We start from the raw sequence: 18,389 nt of genomic DNA, 5'->3' as shown, positions 1-18,389 counted from the left end.
CTTAGCAGTCTGGCTGATGAATGGTGGTAACCAGGAGTAGGGTTTCAGCAATAAAGTTGGCGATGAGATTTAGGATACATTTAGAAGTAGTGCCAACAAGACATATATCTCCAGATAGCACCTACCATGGTGCCTGAAGCAAATGAGTGCTCCATAAATAAGGGCTGAATGAGGGAATCCAGTTGGTTTAGAATGCAACAGAGGACTGCCATGTTTATGAAAGGAATTTGTAAAATTTCCTCCTAATAGTAATTATATTTTTGTCACACCCTCACTTCAGTTGAAATTTCTCTTGAAGTTTATATACTGGTCTTGTAGGTACCTCACAAACACACTTTATTTAAAATGATCCTGAGCTGAATGCTCAACAATACAGGTAACATCCACTCAGGTGAATAAGATAACCCCTTATCCAGAAACATGGATATTTTTGTTGTAATGAGATTGAAGAAGAGAAAATGTAGGCTTGTGAAAACACTTATGATTATATCAATAAAAAAAATGTGTGTGAGAAAAAAACTGTAAGGAAGTAAAATTGTGATAATGATTGTTTATTGGGGTGATTTATGGTTAAGGTGACCAGGAATAATTTATTATGGAAATAATGACACTTTGTTTGTTTCTGAGGCAGGGTCTTGCACTGTCACCCAGGCTGGAATGCAGTGGTGTGATCATGGCTCACTGTGGCCTCAATCGTTCTGTCTCACGTGATCTTCCCACCTCAGCCTCCCAAGTAAGTGGGACTACAGGTGCACATACCACACCTGGATAATTTTTAAATTGTTTTTGTAGAGATGAGGCCTCACTATGTTGCCCAGGCTGGTCTTGAACTCCTGGCCTCAAGTGATCCTCCTGTCTCGGTCTCCCAACATCCTGGGATTACAGGTGTGAGCCACCGTGCCTGACCTCAATCATAGCACTTCCGAGCACAGTTCAAATGACTGAGTGGGGAATGAAGGTGCTATGAGTAATTATACATACTGTGATGACAAGAGAAAACCAAGACTGTCCTGAGCAACCTGGGCCATATGGTCACCCTAGTTATGGGCAATATTTTACTTCTCTGTTTTTCAAACTTCCTGAATTATATTATTTAAACATTAATTTAAATTTAAAAATACGTAAAAAGAATGATCTTGCTTTAGAATTATTTGCTTTCAGAGGTCACAGAACATTTCTTTGGCTCTTTCACCAAGCACTTAAATGTCTCCTGCCTTTTAAAGTGGTAGGGATACCATGGAGACACTGGTCTCAGAGGATGGGTGGTCTCAGAGGACGGGGATAATCCAGCTGGGAGGCTTTGAAGCTGTGATCATCGCCCTTTACCCTCCACCATTCTCATGAAAGAAGGGACTAGCATAGCACTTAACAGACTCCAAGATGACCTTTTTCTGTGACTAATAAGATTAGGATCCCAGTAGGTTCAAAATGACCTAAGGATTTGCTTAGATCACTTGACAGGCCTGTTCTCCTTTGCCTTTCCCAAAGCAGTGTTACAGTTAAAGGTTAGTTTGTGGGATCTGGCTTTGAATTTTTTTCTACTGAAGTTTGCCAAATATAATTTTTTTTTTGACATGGAGTCTTGCTCTGTCGCCCAGGCCAGAAGTGCAGTGTGTACTTTTTTATATTTTTGGTAGAGACGGGGTTTCACCATGTTGGCCAGACTGGTCTCGAACTCCTGACTTCAAGTGATCCACCCGCCTCGGCCTCCCAAAGTGCTGGGATTATAGGGATGAGCCACTGCGCCCAGCCATCAAATATAAATTTATATTTGACGGATTTGTGTGTAGCTTCATGGTAATGGGGCATACAAGTAACAGTTTTATTGGCTCACATTTGAAGTATACAAAACAAAATTAGAGGTTTTTTTTAAATTTTTTTTGAGATGGAGTCTCACTCTGTTGCCCAGGCTGGAGTGCAGTGGTGCGATCTCAGCTCACTGCAACCTCTTGCCTCTGCCTCCCAAGTAGCTGGCACTACAGGTGTGCACCACCACACCTGGCTAATTTTTAGTAGAGACAGGGTTTTGCCATGTTGGCCAGGCTGGTCTCGAACTCCTGACCTCAGGTAATCCACCAGCCCTGGCGCCCCAAAGTGTTGAGATTGCAGGCATGAGCCACCGTGCCTGGCCAAAATTAGAGATTTAAAAAATATGTTATGAATAGTCTTTTACAACTAAAACTGTATTAAAAGTAAATACCAAGGGGTCAGGGTGCCTATATTTATCTCCATGGACTGTGGGGGAGGTTATGCCATTTTGTTAACGATAAGACATTGAACAAATTAGTTCTTCCCTTGCTTTTTTTAGTTTTTCTACCTTCAAAAAGGAGAGAACTAAATAAATACCTTGGCTAAGAAAACAGTGAACACTTCCTTATAACTGTTCACTACCTTGTGAAAGATAGAGGCACTTTAAATCTCAAGTAAGACAATCACGGTCCTGGACTAGGTGCAGGAAGCCTCATGTCTGAGTCTATCATTTCTCTGGAGCCTCATTTTCCTCTACCCTCCCCATCTGAGTCCAGTGAATCACTTCCTGATCCCACACATGGCTTGTACCATCTTGCCTCCCTACATGGATCATATTGTACTCTGCACCTGGAACCCATGCCTCACATATTACCTCCTTCATTAATGCAGTGAAATGTTTTAGTGATGGCCAACTGGGACACCAGAGCAAGGCTGCCTGGGTTCAAGTCCCAATTCTGTCACTTAATGTGACCTTTGACACATTACCTGTTAACTTTTCCATTTCTCTGTTTGCTTCACTGTGAAGTGGGGATAATATTAGTACCTATCTTTTTTTTTGTTTTTTAAATTTAATTTTATTTTTGCATATTTTTTTTAAAGAGATGGGGTCTCGCTATGTTACCCAGGCTGGTCTTGAACTCTTTGGTTTAAGTGATCCTCCTGCCTCAGCCTCCCAAAGTTCTGAGATTATAGGCGTGAGCCACTGCGCCCAGATGAACTGACCATTTCTATGAGGATATATGTAAAGTGTTTAGAACAGCGATTATCCTTTAGAAGCACTGTCTGTGTGTTATCTTTTTTTTTTTTGAGACGGAGTCTTGCTCTGTCACCTAGGCTGGAGTGCAAAGGTGTGATCTCAGCTTACTGCAACCTCTGCCTCCTGGGTTCAAGTGGTTCTTGTGCCTCAGCCTCCAGAGTAGCTGGGATTACAGGTATGTGCCACCATCCCTGGCTAATTTTTGTATTTTTAGTAGAGATGGGGTTTTGCCATGTTGGCTAGGCTTGTCTGGAACTCCTTACCTCTGATGATCCACCTGCCTTAGCTTCCCAAAGTGCTGGGATTGTGGGCGTGAACCACTGTGCCCAGCTCCTGTTAATTATCTTTTGAAGTGCAGCCCTTCCAGTAAGCATATGTCCACTAGCCAACACAGGATTTGTGGCCTACTGACCTAGGTTTGAGTCTGAACCCTGCTACTTTGTGTTGGATGACGTGGGACAGTTATTCAACTTCTTTGAATGTTAGTGTCTTCATCTGGAGTGCAATATATCACCTGGTTGCTGGGCGCATCATTTGTGATACTGTGTGAAGTGCACTGTTTATGAAGTGCCTGGTTTAGCACTTGACAACTGGTAGATGCTCAGCAAATGTTAGTTTCTTTGGTTTGCATTTGCCTCCCTTTGTAACACCGTGTTTGTTGCCTGATGCTTGGACCTGCTTGATTGCATCTCCTCCATTAGGCTGAATATGTTTTAATTTTCTTTGTCTCTGCACATGAAAATTTTTTTGGTTTATTCATTGATTTCATCACTCATTTGTTCATTGTATTCATTCATGCATTCTTTTTTTTTTTTTTTTTTTTGAGACAGAGTCTCACTCTATCCCCCAGGCTGGAGTGCAGTGGTGCGATCTCGGCTCACTGCAAGCTCCGCCTCCCGGGTTCATGCCATTCTCCTGCCTCAGCCTCCTGAGTAGCTGGGACTACAGGCACCTGCCACCACACCCAGCTAATTTTTTGTATTTTTAGTAGAGACAGGGTTTCACCGTGTTAGCCAGGATGGTTTAGATCTCCTGACTTCATGATCCACCCACGTTGGCCTCCCAAAGTGCCGGGATTACAGGCGTGAGGTGCCCGGCCACATTCTTTTCCTTGTTTATTCAAAAATCATTTACTGAGCCACTTGCTAAGTATGTTGGGCCCTACCAATGGAATGTACCCTTCTTCCAGCTATAGTCAAGAGTAGAACTGATGAGAACTTGAACTAGGCCAGTGACACTGGAGGCTGAGAGACAGGAATGGACTTAGGAGGTGTTTAGAGAGAGGACTGTAAGGGCTGGCTGACCAGTTGGGTTTGGAAAGGAATCAATGACAGTTTCCAGGATTCTCGCTTGAGCCACCGTGTGGATGCTGACATCATTAATTAAAATGGGCAACGTAGAAGATAGTAGAATTGTCTAGGGTGTGGAAGGGCAGGGAGAAGGTATCATGTGTCCACCAGCCTGGTTTGGACACAGTAAGTTTGAGGTGTGTGTAGAATGTCCACATGAAGAGACCACTAGGAGGTGGCCAGTTCACCCTCAAAGGCAGTTCTGATTCTGGACACCTTTGCACATGATATGGGAGTGGAAGTAGCCAAACCAGAGAATGAGTGTAGAGTGGAAGGGAAGAGGGCTGCCAGTGACCCACTGGGGAAGTGCCCTGATTAAAGTGGAAGGTGACAGGGAGTCTGTGGCTTCTGCTAGGAAGCCACATGTGATGCCTCATCACTGAAACTGCCCATGTGCCCCACCAAGAATATGCCACTGTCTGTGCACTTCAAGGCCAGCCCTTGGGTAGGCAGTAAAGAAGTGAAGAGAATGCCTTCTTTCCCATCATGGGCCTCGCTGCGGGCCCCAGGCTGCATGGAATGTCTGTCTCCTTCTCCTGCAACATGTCTCACAAAGAATTCTTCTTGAATGCATGCTATGGTTCCTCTCTCCTTGTAGCTGCCCATCCTCATTTTTCTTCCCTCCACTGGATAAGCATAAGTGAGGAAACACGCCAATACCTCCTTCCCCTTGTACACACCTCCACTGCTGCTTCTCTGTCTGGACTACCATCACGTCTGGCCTGCACCATTAGTCATCTCCAAACAGGTCTCCCTGCTTCTGCTTTGGCCCCCTACAGTCTGTTCCACACCCAGCAGCCAGAGGGATCTTGTTAAAACATAAGTCAGGTTAGGTCATGCACCTGCTGAAAGTGACCCAGTGGCTTCCAGATTCCTCACTGTGGTCCACAGGCCCGGCGTGACCAGGCCCACGTCTCTGTCTCTGAGATCCTCTCCCTCATCCTCCACACTCCAGCACACTGGCTTCCTTCTGTTCTCCAGATATGCCAGGCTCTTTTGGCCTTGGCTTTGGCACACGCTGCCCACTCTTCCTGCAGTGTTCCTTCCCCAGACTGTTTTGTCCCTGGTTTCCTTTCTTCTGTCAGGTTTCAGCTCAAATGTCACCTCCTCTGATGAAGCCTTCCCTGACCACCCACATATGAAGTAGTCCTCACCAAGTCCTGGTAATCACTCTCAAAAACATCACCCAGTTTTGTTTTTCTCATTAAGCTTGTTCATTATCTTGTTCATTTATTTGCTGATATGTTTACTTTGTGTTCTCTCACTATTATGTAAGTGATGAGTCTGCTGGGATCTTATCTCCTGAACCCTGGAGTCCCACTCAACAAGTGTTAGTTTGCTTAGTTTGCATCCTCCTCCCTTTGTAACGTGGTGTTTGTTGCCAATACCTTGTACCTGCTTGAGGAACCTGCTTGAGGAACAAGGCATCAGGCAATAAACACAGCATTACAAAGGGAGGAGGATGCAAACTAGTAACCTGGTCATGGAGCCGGTCACAGATGTGGCGGGATTTTTCTTCAGTGGTGGGCGGCACAGGAGAGAAAATAGGGGAGACAAATGTTAGGTTGATACAGGTTCAGGGCCCTGAGATACAAGTGGCCGGTGTGGCAGTGGGACAGGGAACTGAGGGTGCAGAGGGAGGGCATGTAACACAGTGGAAGGATGGGAGGTCAACGGGGAGATGGGAAGGGTGGGTCAGGGCTCTAGTGGTTTCATTCAAGTGGAACAGCAGATTGGGTGAGAATGAGGAAGTGCGATCAGGAAGTGCGGGCCCTGGTGGTCAGAGGGAACTTCTAGCCTTACATTTCATGGCCAGGGCTGTGGCCACATGGGGGTTGGTAAGCAGAGGGTTAGGTAACAGGAATGAAGGAGGTAGGCTAAGGCAAGAGCCCGGAATGTTAGGGCTTTACTCACGATCAAGGCCCTCCTTGTAGGAGGTCAGGAAAAAGTGGGGAAGTCAGTGTGGAGGGGTTGGCAAAGCCACAGGCATGAGGAGCAGGAAGCTGGAGAGAAGCAGGTCTTGCTAGGAAATGAGGAGGAGGAGGTTGGTCACATTCCTAGGTTCTAAGTACTTCTTGGTAGGTTATTGTCTGGAGATAACAGTGACCAGGACAATTTGGGTTCTCCTGGTCCTGGGATAGAGGGGAGCACATGAAGATTGAGCAGCCGGTACTTGGGAGAGTTACCAGGGAGGGGCGGGTGGAGAAGCCGGGGTGCAGCTAAGATGAAGCTGCTGAGATGGGTGTGAATTAGGGCATTTGCAGCCCTGGCATGAGTTCCCGAGGCATAGTGGAAGGAAGGGTTAGAAGAGGAGAGGGCGGAGGAAGGACGGAGTCAGATCCAGGTAGAGATGAGAGAACCCCAGAGGATGGATGTTTCTTGGAGGCCCTTCAGCTTGGGCAGACATTGTGGCTCATAGGAGGAGGGTGTTTTGGACATGAGGGTTGTGAATGAAAAGGGTTAGGCCAGACATAGTGGCATGCACCTGTAGTCGCAGATACTCGGGAGGCTGAGGCAGAATTGCTTGAACCCTGGAGTTCGAGACCAGGCTGAGCAACATAGCAAGACCTTTCTCTAAAAAACAGAACTAAGCTGAGCATGGTGGCTCACGCCTATAATCCCAATACTTTGGTAGGTCAAGGCAGGAGGATCACTTGAGCCCTGGAATTCAAGACCAGCCTGGACAACATGGCAAAACCTCATCTCTACAAAAAAGAACTATCTGGTCATGGTGGCATGCACTTGTAGTTCCAGCTACTTGGAAGGCTGAGGTGAGAGGATTGCTTGAGCCTGGGAGGTTGAGGCTGCAGTGAGCTGTGATCACACCACTGCACTCCAGTCTGGGTGACAGAGTGAGACCTGTCTCTAATAAAAAAAGAGAACTAAAAAAAAAAAAAAAAGTAGATGTATTAACATAAAGAAATGGGTTAGGCTTCAGGTTTCAGGTAGCATGTTTTAAAAACAGCTTTATTGATATATGATCCACATACAGTACATTCACCCACTTAAAATGTGCATACAGGCCCGGTGCAGTGGCTCACTCCTGTAATCCCAGCTCTTCGCGAGGCCAAGGCAGATGCATCACTTAAGCCCAGGAGTTCCAGACCAGTGTGGGCAACATGGTGAAACCCTGTCTCTACAAAAAATATAAAAATTAGCTGGGCATGGTGGCCCATGCCTGTAGTCCCTGCAACTTGAGGGGCTGTGGTAGGTAGATCACTTGGGCCTGGAAGGTCGAGGCTGCTGTGAGCTGTGTTCGTGTCACTGCACTCCAGCCTAGGTGACAAAGCTAGACCCTGTCTCAAAAAGTAAATAAATAAAATAAAATAAAATATAAATAAAATGCATACAACTCACTGTTTTTTGATATATTCACAGATACATGCACTTATCACCACAGTCACTTTTAGAGTATTTTCATGACCTCAAAAAGCAACAACTCTGTACCTTTTAGCTGTCTCTCCCCTACCCATTAAGTTCTTCTCCCAGTCCCAGTCCCAGTCCCAGCTGTAAGCAACCAGTAGTCTATGTTCCATCTCTGTAGAAGTTTCTATTCTGGGCTTTCATGTGAATGGAGTCATATGATATGTGGACTGTTGTGACCAGTTTCTTTCACTTATTGTAATGTTTTCAGGGTTTGTCCAAGTTGTAACATGTATCAGAACTTCATTCCTTTATATTGTTGAATAATACTCCATTGAGTAGATATACCACATTTTGTTTGCCTGTTGATAGGCATTTGGATTGTTTCTACTTTTCACTGTTACTAATTATGCTGTTGTGAATAGTCATGTACAAGTTTTTATTTCTCTTGGATATATATACCTCGAAGTAGAATTGCCAAGTTAAATGGTGACTGTATATTTGTTTGAGAAACTGCCAGACTTTTCCCAAGGGGCTGCACAATTTTTTATTTCCACCAGTAGTGTATGAAGGTTCTGATTTCTTTACCTCCTTGCCAGCATTTGTTATTATTTGACTTTTTAATTCTAACCAGACTAGTAGGAGTAGAGTGGTATCTTACCATGGTTTAGATTTGCATTTCTCTGGTAACTAATGATATCAAGCATCTTTTCATTTGCTTATTCACCATTTGTATATCTTCCTTGGAGAAATTGTTCAGGATCCTTTGCTTGTTATTGAGTGGGGTAATTTGTGTTTTTCTTATTAAGTTGTAAGAGTTCTTGATATAGTTTAGACACAGTCCCTTAGATATATGATATGCAAATATTTTCTCATTCTGTGGGTTGTCTCTGATGGTGGCATTTGAAGCACAGAAGTTTTACATTTTTATGAAGTCTAATTTACCTATTTTTTTGTTGTTGTTGCTCATGCTTTTGGTGCCATATCAAAGAATCCTTTGCCAAATCCAAGGCCATGGAGACTAACTGCTGTGTTTTCGTCTATGAGTTTTACAGTTTTTTGCTCTTACAAAATGGTATTAGATCCATTTTCAGTTAATTTTTGTATGTGGTATAAGGTAGGAGCTCAACTTCATTCTTTTGCCTGTGTCTATCTACTTGTCCCAGCACCATTTGTTGCAAGGATAATTCTTTCCCCATTGAGTGGTTTCGGTGCCCTTGTTGGGGAAATCAATTGACTAGACAGAAATAAACCCATAGGTTTATTTCTGGACTCTCAATTCTGTTCCTTTGATCTGTTTGTTTGTACTTGTGCCAATACCACAATGCCTTGAGTGCTGTTGCTTTGTAGTAAGTTGAAATTGGGAAGTGGGAATCCTCCTACTTTATTCTTCTTTTTCAGGATTGTTTTGGCTATTTGGAGTCTCTTGCAATTCCTATGAATTTTAAAATCAGCTTGTCAGTTTGTACAAAGAAGACATCTGGGATTCTGATAGTGATCATGCTTGAATTCATAGATCACTTTGGGCAGTATTGCCATTTTAAGATGTTAAATTGTCTTCCAGTTCATGAACGTGGTATGCTTTTCCGTTTATTTTGATCTGTTATTTTTTTCCAACAATGTTTTGTGGTTTTCAGAGTATATATTTTGTACTTCTTTTGTTAAATGTAATCCTAGGTATTTTATTCTTTTGATGCTGTATTTAGGTAGTACTTTGATGGGAAGTTGTGATAGTACTTCTTACTCTTACCAGGTGAAGGGGTAGAATGAGTAGAATTGAAAAAAATGTTTTGTTGGCAGGAGAGAGGGCAGGGCATTTTCTGCTGTTCTTCAGGAGGTTGTCTTCTCAGGTTTTTCACAATCCTGGGGCAAGGCATCGAGGAATACATCAGCCTTCAAAGAATTTCATGCACCCAGCTACCAATGATTTCCCCCTTTTCCCATCCTAATCAAAACCCTGTGTGGTGGTAAGGGATGACTGATGCGTGAGTAGCTGAAGATAGCTCTTGGTTAATACAAAGGCAATCTGAGTGGACTAATTAACACTAATATTGAAATCACTAATACCACTCCCCCAGCTTCTGAGATTTATCTGCTGTTCCAAAAGATGAAAATGGTTAGCACAAACAAATCACTAATTAAAAGAACCTTGGTAGCATAAGCAAAGTGGGAAGCGGGAAAAATGCTTTTGGATTTGGCCTGGGAGGTCAAGGTAGTTTTTTGTGTTTTGTCTTTTTTTTTTTTTTTTTTTTTTTTTTTTTTTTGAGACGGAGTCTCGCTCTGTCGCCCAGGCTAGAGTGCAGTGGCGCGATCTCGGCTCACTGCAAGCTCCGCCTCCCGGGTTCACGCCATTCTCCTGCCTCAGCCTCTCCGAGTAGCTGGGACTACAGGCGCCCGCCACCGCGCCCGGCTAATTTTTTGTATTTTTTTTTTTTTTTTAGTAGAGACGGGGTTTCACCGTGGTCTCGATCTTCTGACCTCGTGATCCGCCCGCCTCGGCCTCCCAAAGTGCTGGGATTACAAGCGTGAGCCACCGCGCCCGGCCTGTGTTTTGTCTTTTTAAACTTACTATATCATAGTTATATGTATTTTTGAGGTACGTATGACATTTTGATACATATGTACAATGTGTAATGATCAGATCAGGGCAACTGGGATATCCATCACCTCAAACATTTAAGGACAGTTTTTGAAGGGAGAGAATGTCACAGTACGAGTTAGGAAGCACCTGTGCCAGTGGTCATTTCCCCTCTCTCATATGTAATTTTTCACAGCTTCTTTCCTTTTATTCTGTGTAGTAACTGGGTTGCTTCTTTTTTTTTTTTTTGAGACGGAGTCTTGCTCTGTCGCCCAGGCTGGACTGCAGTGGCGCGATCTCGGCTCATTGCAAGCTCCGCCTCCCGGGTTCACGCCATTCTCCTGCCTCAGCCTCTCCGAGTAGCTGGGACTACAGGCGCCCGCCACCACGCCCGGCTAATTTTTTGTATTTTTAGTAGAGACGGGGTTTCACCGTGGTCTCGATCTCCTGACCTCGTGAGCCGCCCGCCTCGGCCTCCCAAAGTGCTGGGATTACAAGCGTGAGCCACCACGCCCGGCCTGGGTTGCTTCTTAGTATGAGTACAAAGGGAGGTGGAGGTCAGGGCCAACATGCTCATGCAGGTATGTTCTCAGTGTCTGCATCTCAGGTAGCACTTTTTCAAAATGACATTCAAATAATTGTGAGGTTAAAATTCTATAATTTTTTTTTGTTTCTTGGATTTTAAACCCTAAATTTGGCCTACTATAAAGTTCATGACCATAAATGGAACTTGTATGTCGTAGAGATTAGCAGGTTAGTGGTTTCTTTGATTCATGTCCTATGAACCAGTATTTTTTTAGATTGCTAATAAACTTTAAAAAAAGATGTGGCTGTCATATCCTCTTTTTTTTCTTTTGTGATGAATGGTGGAAAAACTGAAATGCAATTTTATTTGTGTTTCTAACTTTAACTGAATATCAGAATTCTGCTGTTTTTCCATCTTGGTTTGCCTTTTCTAGTTCTAATCTGGGACTGAGGGAGACAATTTGGGCCTGGTTTGCAGATGGTTCTGCTTGCTCTGCGGGCCCTCCCCAAAAGTGTATGGCTGCCTGCCTTCAGCCCAGCTTTCATGTTTTGGTGCAGCTCTAATTTCTTTTTCTTTTTGTTTGAGTTCCTTTGATTGCCCAAACTGGGGTCACCTTCAAGCCACCTTGAGTAAAGGGGTGCTTATGCTAAGGACACTGTGCACAGGGAACCTCAGAAATGCTGGACACTGAAGCCACTGGGAAAGTGGCCCCAGGCAGGCCTGCACACTTTAGCAGCTGAAGCTGGCTCCTGTGATTCAGCTTGTCTGGTGGCCAATTTCTGTGGCCTTTAGTATCTTTTATCTACATCATGGCTCATATATACTTGTGTTACACGAGTACAACATAAGAACCCGGTCCTTCAGAACCCCAGCTATGATGTCATTATCTCTGCAGTTTCTCTTTCATCACTTTCCAGCCTCCATTCTTAAAGAACCACCAAATGTAGTAATATTTCCTAGGTTCAAGTACCAGGAGGGAGCCATCGCCCAGCCCTTTCTTCTTTTTGTGCCAGGCTGTGCCCTAGGTACCCTCTAGCCTGTGGACTGGCTTCTTTCGAGTCAGACATCCATCCCTGATCCTCCCTCCTGTGTCTGGGGAGGGTCATGAGAGCCAGTTGCCTGTAGATCTGCCCTAGGAGCAGGACCTTGGTAGGCTCTTCCCCAGCAAATCTGGGAGGGCCCTGGCACCACCACAGATGTGTCCAGTGCGGAGCCAAGGGCATAGGTAGTATTGAGAGCAGATACGGGAAAACTTGGCACAGAACTAAACATTGAATTTAAAATAACCTCACAGATGGAATATTCTTAAGAGATGAAAGTAAGGAGTCTGTGATTTTTTTTATTTAAATAGAAAAATAGCTGAACATTGTGGGAGAAAATGAAACAGTGAAATTAACTTGATTGCTGTTTGTTTTTTGTGGGGAGGGAATAATAAAAGTAACTGAGCACGTTAGGTTTTACTTTCTTTTAAAAACCATGTTTTGTTCTTGAACTTTAAAAGTAACAAATGCACTGTAATCTTTTGGGGAAATACAGAAAAAAAGGAAGTAAAAATCAGTCATAATCCTACCACTCAGAAATGACTACTGTTAATTTTTAACTTTGTTGTGCATAAGCTCCAGTTCTTAAATAAATAAGTAAAAAAAAAAATGTGCTTTTAAAAAATCACTTAATAATACTGTTTGAGGCCGGGCATAGTGGCTCACACCTGTAATCCCAATACTTTGAGAGGCTGAAGTGGATGGATGACTTGAGGTCAGGAGTTCAAGACCAGCCTGGCCAACATGGTGAAACCCCGTCTCTACTAAAAATACAAAAAAATTAGCCGAGCTTGGTGTGCACGCCTGTAGTCCCACCTACTGGGGAGGCTGAGGCATGAAAATCCCTTGAACCCAGCAGGCGGAGGTTGCAGTGAGCTGGGATTGTGCCACTGCACTCCAGCCTGGGTGACAGAGCGAGACTGTCTCAAAAAATAACAGCAAACAAAAAATCGACAATACTGTTTGAACAGCCCCGATCATTTAATATTCTTTTATAAAAATTTATAATGGCTATGAGGTAGTCTGTTATGCAGATGGAACATAATTCATTTTTTTCTGCTCTGCTTATGGACATTTAGGTTTCCATTTTCTTTGATTGTTTCTTAAAAAAACTGCATTTTGAACTTCTTTCCTGTACAAATATTTTGCACATGTAGCACTGATATTTTTTTAGGTTGAGTTCCCAGAGGTCAAATTATTGAGTTAAAGAATATAAACAATTTATATTGTTGCTTTTGAAATATATGGCCAAATTATCTTTCAGAAATATTGAAATAGCTCACATTCCTACCAACAGTATTTAGTTCCCATTTCTCATGATGCTTGCCAGCAGTGGATATTATTACAGAAATTTCTAATTTTAAAGAAAAAAATATAGTACTTGTTTTTATTTGCACTTCTGTTAATAGCAAGATTAAACATTTAAGTAGATTATTGACCTTCTTTCAAAAACTTTATTTTTAATTGTGGTAAGAAACACATGAAATTTGCAATCTTACCCATTTTTATAATTTTTTCACATGGTACTAGTGTATAGATCTTACCACTTTTTAAATGTACACTCCAGTAGCATTAAGTGTATTCACATTGTTGTACAATAAATCTCTAGATCTTTTTCATTCACAAAACTGAAACTCTGTATCAGTAAACAAGAATGTTCCATTTCCCCCTTAAATGCTCCATTTACCCTTTCCTCTAGCCCTTGGCAACCACCATTCTACTCTGTCTCTATGAATTTAATTTCCTTGAAAACCTCATGTAAGTGGAATAATAAAGGATTTGTCTTTATATGATTGGATTATTTCATTTAGCATAATGTCCTTAAGGTTCATCCTCCTTTGTAGCATGTGGCAGAATTTCCTTCCTTTTTAAGGTTGAATGGTACCCATTGTATGGAGAGACCACATTTTGCTCATCCATTACATTTCATTGATGGACACTTAGGTTACTTCCACCTCTTGGCTATTGTGAATAATACTGCTGTGGATGTGGATCCACAAATAGCTCTTTGAGAGCCTGCTTTCAGCTCTTTTGGATGGATATCTGGAAGTGGGATTCCTGGATCATGTGGTAGTTTTCTGTAATTTTTTGGGGAACTGCTATACTGTTTTCTATAGCAGCTGCACCATTTTACATTGCTGCCAACAGAAGGGTTCCGATTTCTCCATATCCTCATCAATGCTTTTTTGTTTTTTTGTTTTTTGGATCTATCCTAATGTAGCTATCCTAATGGGTGTGAGTTGATTTCGCATTGTGGATTAGTGATGTTGAGCATGCTTTCATATGTTTATTGGCCATTTGCACATCATCTGTGGAGAAATGTCTATCAATCCCTTTGTACTTTTTTTTTTTTTTTTTTTTTTTTTTTTTTTTTGTGAGACAGAGTCTCACTCTGTCACCCAGGCTGGAGTGCGGTGTCATGATCTTGGCTTGCTGCAACCTCTGCCTCCCTGGCTCAAGCAGCCCTACCACACCAGCCTCCCAAGTGGCCGGGACTTCAGGCATGTGCCACCATGTCTGGCTAGTTTTTGTGTACTTTGTAGAGGTGGGATAGTAACTTCCCAATGAGTTCACCTTGCCCGCTTCCTAGACAGAGCCAAGTTATAAAGATGGGAATTGCAATGGCAAAAGAGTAATTTACGCAGACCCCACTGTGTGGGAGACGAGAGTTGTTGTTGTTGTGGGTTTTTTTTTTTTTTGAGACTGCATCTCGCTCTGTTGCCCAGGCCTGGAGTGCAGTGGCGTGATCTTGGTTCACGCCATTCTCCTGCCTCAGCCTCCTGAGTAGCTGGGACTACAGGCACCCGCCACCACACCTGGCTAATTTTTTGTATTTTTAGTAGAGATGGGGTTTCACCGTGTATTTTTAGTAGAGACGGGGTTTCACCGTGTTAGCCAGGATGGTGTTGATCTCCTGACTTCGTGATCCGCCCGCCTCAGCCTCCAAAGTGCTGGGATTACAGGTGTGAGCCACTGGGCCTGGCCGGATCATAGTTTTTAAAGACAATTTTGTGGGTAGAAGCTTAGGAAGTAGGGAGTGCTGATTGGTCAGGTTGGAGATGGAATCATAGCAGGGTCAAAATGAGGTTTTCTTGCTGTCTTCTATGCCTGGGTGGGATGGCAGAACTGGTTGAGCCAGACTACCACTCTGGGTCATACCAGCTGATCCTTCCAGTGCAGTTGCAGGGTCTGCAAAATATCTAAAGCATGGATCTTAGGTTTTACAATAACAATGTTATCCCCAGGAGCAATTTAGGAAGGTTCAGACCCTTGGAGCCAGAGACTACATAGCCCCTAAATTGTAATTTCTAATCTTGTAGCTAATTTGTTAGTCCTGTAAAGGCAGACTGGACCCCAGGCAAGAAAGGGGTCTTTTCGGGAAAGGGCTGTTATCAGTTTTGTTTCAGAGTCAAACCATGAATTGAATTTCTTCCCAAAGTTAGTTCAGCTTATGCCCAGGAATGAATAACGACATCTTAAGGGTTAGAAGCAAGATGGAGTCTGTTAGGTCTGATTTCTTTCACTGTCATAATTTCCTCAGTTATAATTTTGCAAAGGTGGTTTCAGGATTTTGCCATGCTGCCCAGACGGGTCTCAAACTTTGAGCTCGAGTGATCCTCCCACCTCAGCATCCCAAAGTGCTGGGATTACAGGCATGTGCCTGGTCTTGCATATTTTTTAAATTGGATTTTTTATTTGTATAAATTTATGGGGTTCAAGTGCAATTTTCTTACATGCCACGTTGCACAGTGGAAGTCAGGCATTTAGGGTAAAGGTAGTTTTCTTTGTTGTCGTTGAGCTTGATCTTTTTTTTTTTTTTTTTGACAGAGTCTCACTCTGTCACCCAGGTTGGAGTGCAGTGGCACGATCTCAGCTCACTCTAACCTCTGCCTCCCAGGTTTAAGTGATTCTCCTGCCTCAGCCTCCCGAGTAGCTGGGATTACAGGGTAGCTGGGATTACAGGTGCCTGCCACCATGCCTGGCTAATTTTTCTATTTTTATTAGAGACGGGGTTTCACCATATTGGCCAGGCTGGGGTTTCGAACTCCTGACCTTGTGATCCACCTGCCTTGGCCTCCCAAAGTGCTGAGATTACAGGCGTGAGCCACCCCACCTGGCCGATCTTTTTTTTTTTTTTTTTAAATAAACAGTTGGTTCTGAGACTTTGATCTTGTCAAAAGAAAAAGTTACAAAAAATTTTGCTTAAAAATTAAATTGGCTTTTATTAGTGATTCATGAATCAGGGAGCACCTGATCTAAAGATTTAGAAAAAGTCTTTGCCATTTTTATTTTAAATAATGGTATAAACTGTACTTGTTATTCTTTATTTCATCATTTGAAAAAATATGTGATCCTTTCTCACTCCTCACATATATAGTCCACAAACTTTTGGTCAGTAGTTTGTCAGTGAGATCTCCCATAGGCATATAGACCAAGCCTAGCATTGCCAATGTTTTGGCCTGTTGACCTCAGAAAGGTATTAAGGTATAGTATATAAGTATTGAAGGCACAGTAATGGCTTGCTCTGTAGTAGGGGTCTGCAAACTACTGCCACCAGTTTTTGTAGATAAAGTTTAACTGGAACCCAACCATGTTCATTCAGTTAGGCATCTGTGAGTGCCTTTTCACTATGCACTGCAGACTTGAGTAGAAGGTGCAGAGACCCTGTGGCCTACAAAACCTCAAATATTTACTATCTGACCCTCTACAGAAAAAGATTGCCGAGTGGTGCTTTATAGAATTTTATCTTTGCTTCATAGATATTTTGCATTTTATAGAAAAAGTATTCCAAGGTAGAAAATAGAGGAAACTTTCTCCTTGAGTTTTCAGTTTGGGCAGATCTGTGTACCATGCTCTCAGGGCAGTGGGGTTGTGAAGAGATACATGAGTCTCTCAGATGAGTCTTCAGGACTGCCATGTTTCCCAGGAAGGGGATAACCCATGTGTCTGCTGCCTGTGTATATCCAGCTGTAATGTCACCAGCAGGTTTGAGAAATCATTCCTGTTGTTTGATATGGTTGTGAGATTTTATCTTTTTTCATTTGTTTATTTTAGAGACAGAGTCTCGCTCGGCTGGAGTGTAGTGGTGCAAATAGCTCACTGCAGCCTAACCTCCTGGGCTGAAGGGATCCTCCCACCTCAGCCTCCTGAGTAGTTAGGACTAGAGGTATGCACCACCATCCCTGGCTGATTTTTTGTTTTAAAACGAAAAATTCAAACAATATGGAAACCAAGCCACGCCCAGCTTGATTGTGAGATTTAATAATTCTTGGAATGGGCTGGGTGTGATGACTCACACCTGTTATCGAGCACTTTGGGAGGCTGAGGCAGGAGGTTGGCTTGAGGCCAGGAGTTTGAGACCAGCCTGGGCAACATAGGGATATCCCATCTCTACAAAAATTTAAGAAATTAGTCAGGCTTGGTGGCTTGTTCCTATAGTCTCGGCTGCTAGGGAGGCTGAGGTGGGAGGATCACTTGAGCCTAGGAATCTGAGGCAACAGTGAGCTATAATTGTGCCACTGCATTCTAGCCTGGGTGACAATGAGACCCTGTCTCTAAAAAAATGAAATAAAATAAAAATAATAATTCTTACAATGAAGGTAAGAGAGAAGGAGAATGGGTGGCCATCCAGGTGTGATGAGGGTTCTTCATTGGTGGAAGAGAGAGAGAATACTCTAGAGACAGCCTCGCAGAGGTCACCGGGAGGCAGATATCCATACTTGGCATAACAATCTTTCAGTGAGACAAGAATTCTCTGTGCATTTTTTTTTTTTTTTTGAAATGGAGTTTCGCTCTGTTGTCCAGGCTGGAGTGCAGTCGTGTGATCTTGGCTGACTGCAACCTTGGCTTCAACCTTGGCTTCAACCTTGGCTTCCCGGGTTCAAGCAGTTCTCCTGTCTCAGCCTCCCAAGTAGCTGTGTATACCACCATGCCCGGCTAATTTTGGTATTTTCAGTAGACACAGGGTTTCACCATATTGGTCAGGCTGGTCTTGAACTCCTGACCTCAAATGATCTACCAGCTTCAGCCTCCCAAAGTGCTGGGATTACAGGCGTGAGCCACCACACCCAGCTTTCTATGTGCATTATTATGACAGACACATAAGGTAGCCTGGGGAGTTTGGAAATCTATAATCTAAAATTTTCCAGCTCACCTAAAGGGCATAGTTTTGTCAGGGAGCAATTTCTTTTTCTTTCTTTTTCGCTCTCCTTCCTTCCTTCCTTCCTTTTATTCCTCCCTTTCTCTGTTTCTCTTCTTTCTCTTTCTCTTTCCTTCTTTCCTTTCTTCTTCTTCCTTTTTTTTTTTTTTTTTTTAGATGCAGTCTCGCTCTTGTTGCCCAGGCTGGAGTGCAGTGGCATGATCTTGGCTCACTGCAACCTGCACCTCCCAAGTTCAAGTGATTCTCCTACCTCAGCCTCCCAAGTAGCTGGGATTACAGGCATGTGCCACCACACCCGGCTGATTTTTGTATTTTTAGTAGAGACGGGGTTTCACCATGTTTGCCAGGCTGGTCTCAAACTCCTGA

The 18,389-nt window shown here is 43.3% G+C and overlaps 1 protein-coding gene across 12 annotated transcripts in view; it reads left to right on the top strand.

The window, feature by feature from the left end:
* Positions 1 to 18,389, top strand: part of SNX10 (sorting nexin 10) — an 83,087-nt gene that overhangs the window by 32,680 nt on the left and 32,018 nt on the right. For 3 of the 12 annotated variants that reach the window (XM_055293603.2, XM_063609009.1, XM_063609005.1), the window contains exon 2: positions 632 to 733. The exons of the other annotated variants lie outside the window; for them this stretch is intronic. The gene's annotated coding sequence lies outside the window, so the exon portion shown is untranslated. The remainder of the gene's footprint in view (positions 1 to 631; positions 734 to 18,389) is intronic. 12 annotated transcript variants of the gene reach the window in all.

This window comes from Symphalangus syndactylus, chromosome 9, assembly GCF_028878055.3.
Source record: "Symphalangus syndactylus isolate Jambi chromosome 9, NHGRI_mSymSyn1-v2.1_pri, whole genome shotgun sequence".
Taxonomy (NCBI): Eukaryota; Metazoa; Chordata; class Mammalia; order Primates; family Hylobatidae; genus Symphalangus; species Symphalangus syndactylus.
This window is presented reverse-complemented; position numbering and strand designations above follow the sequence as displayed.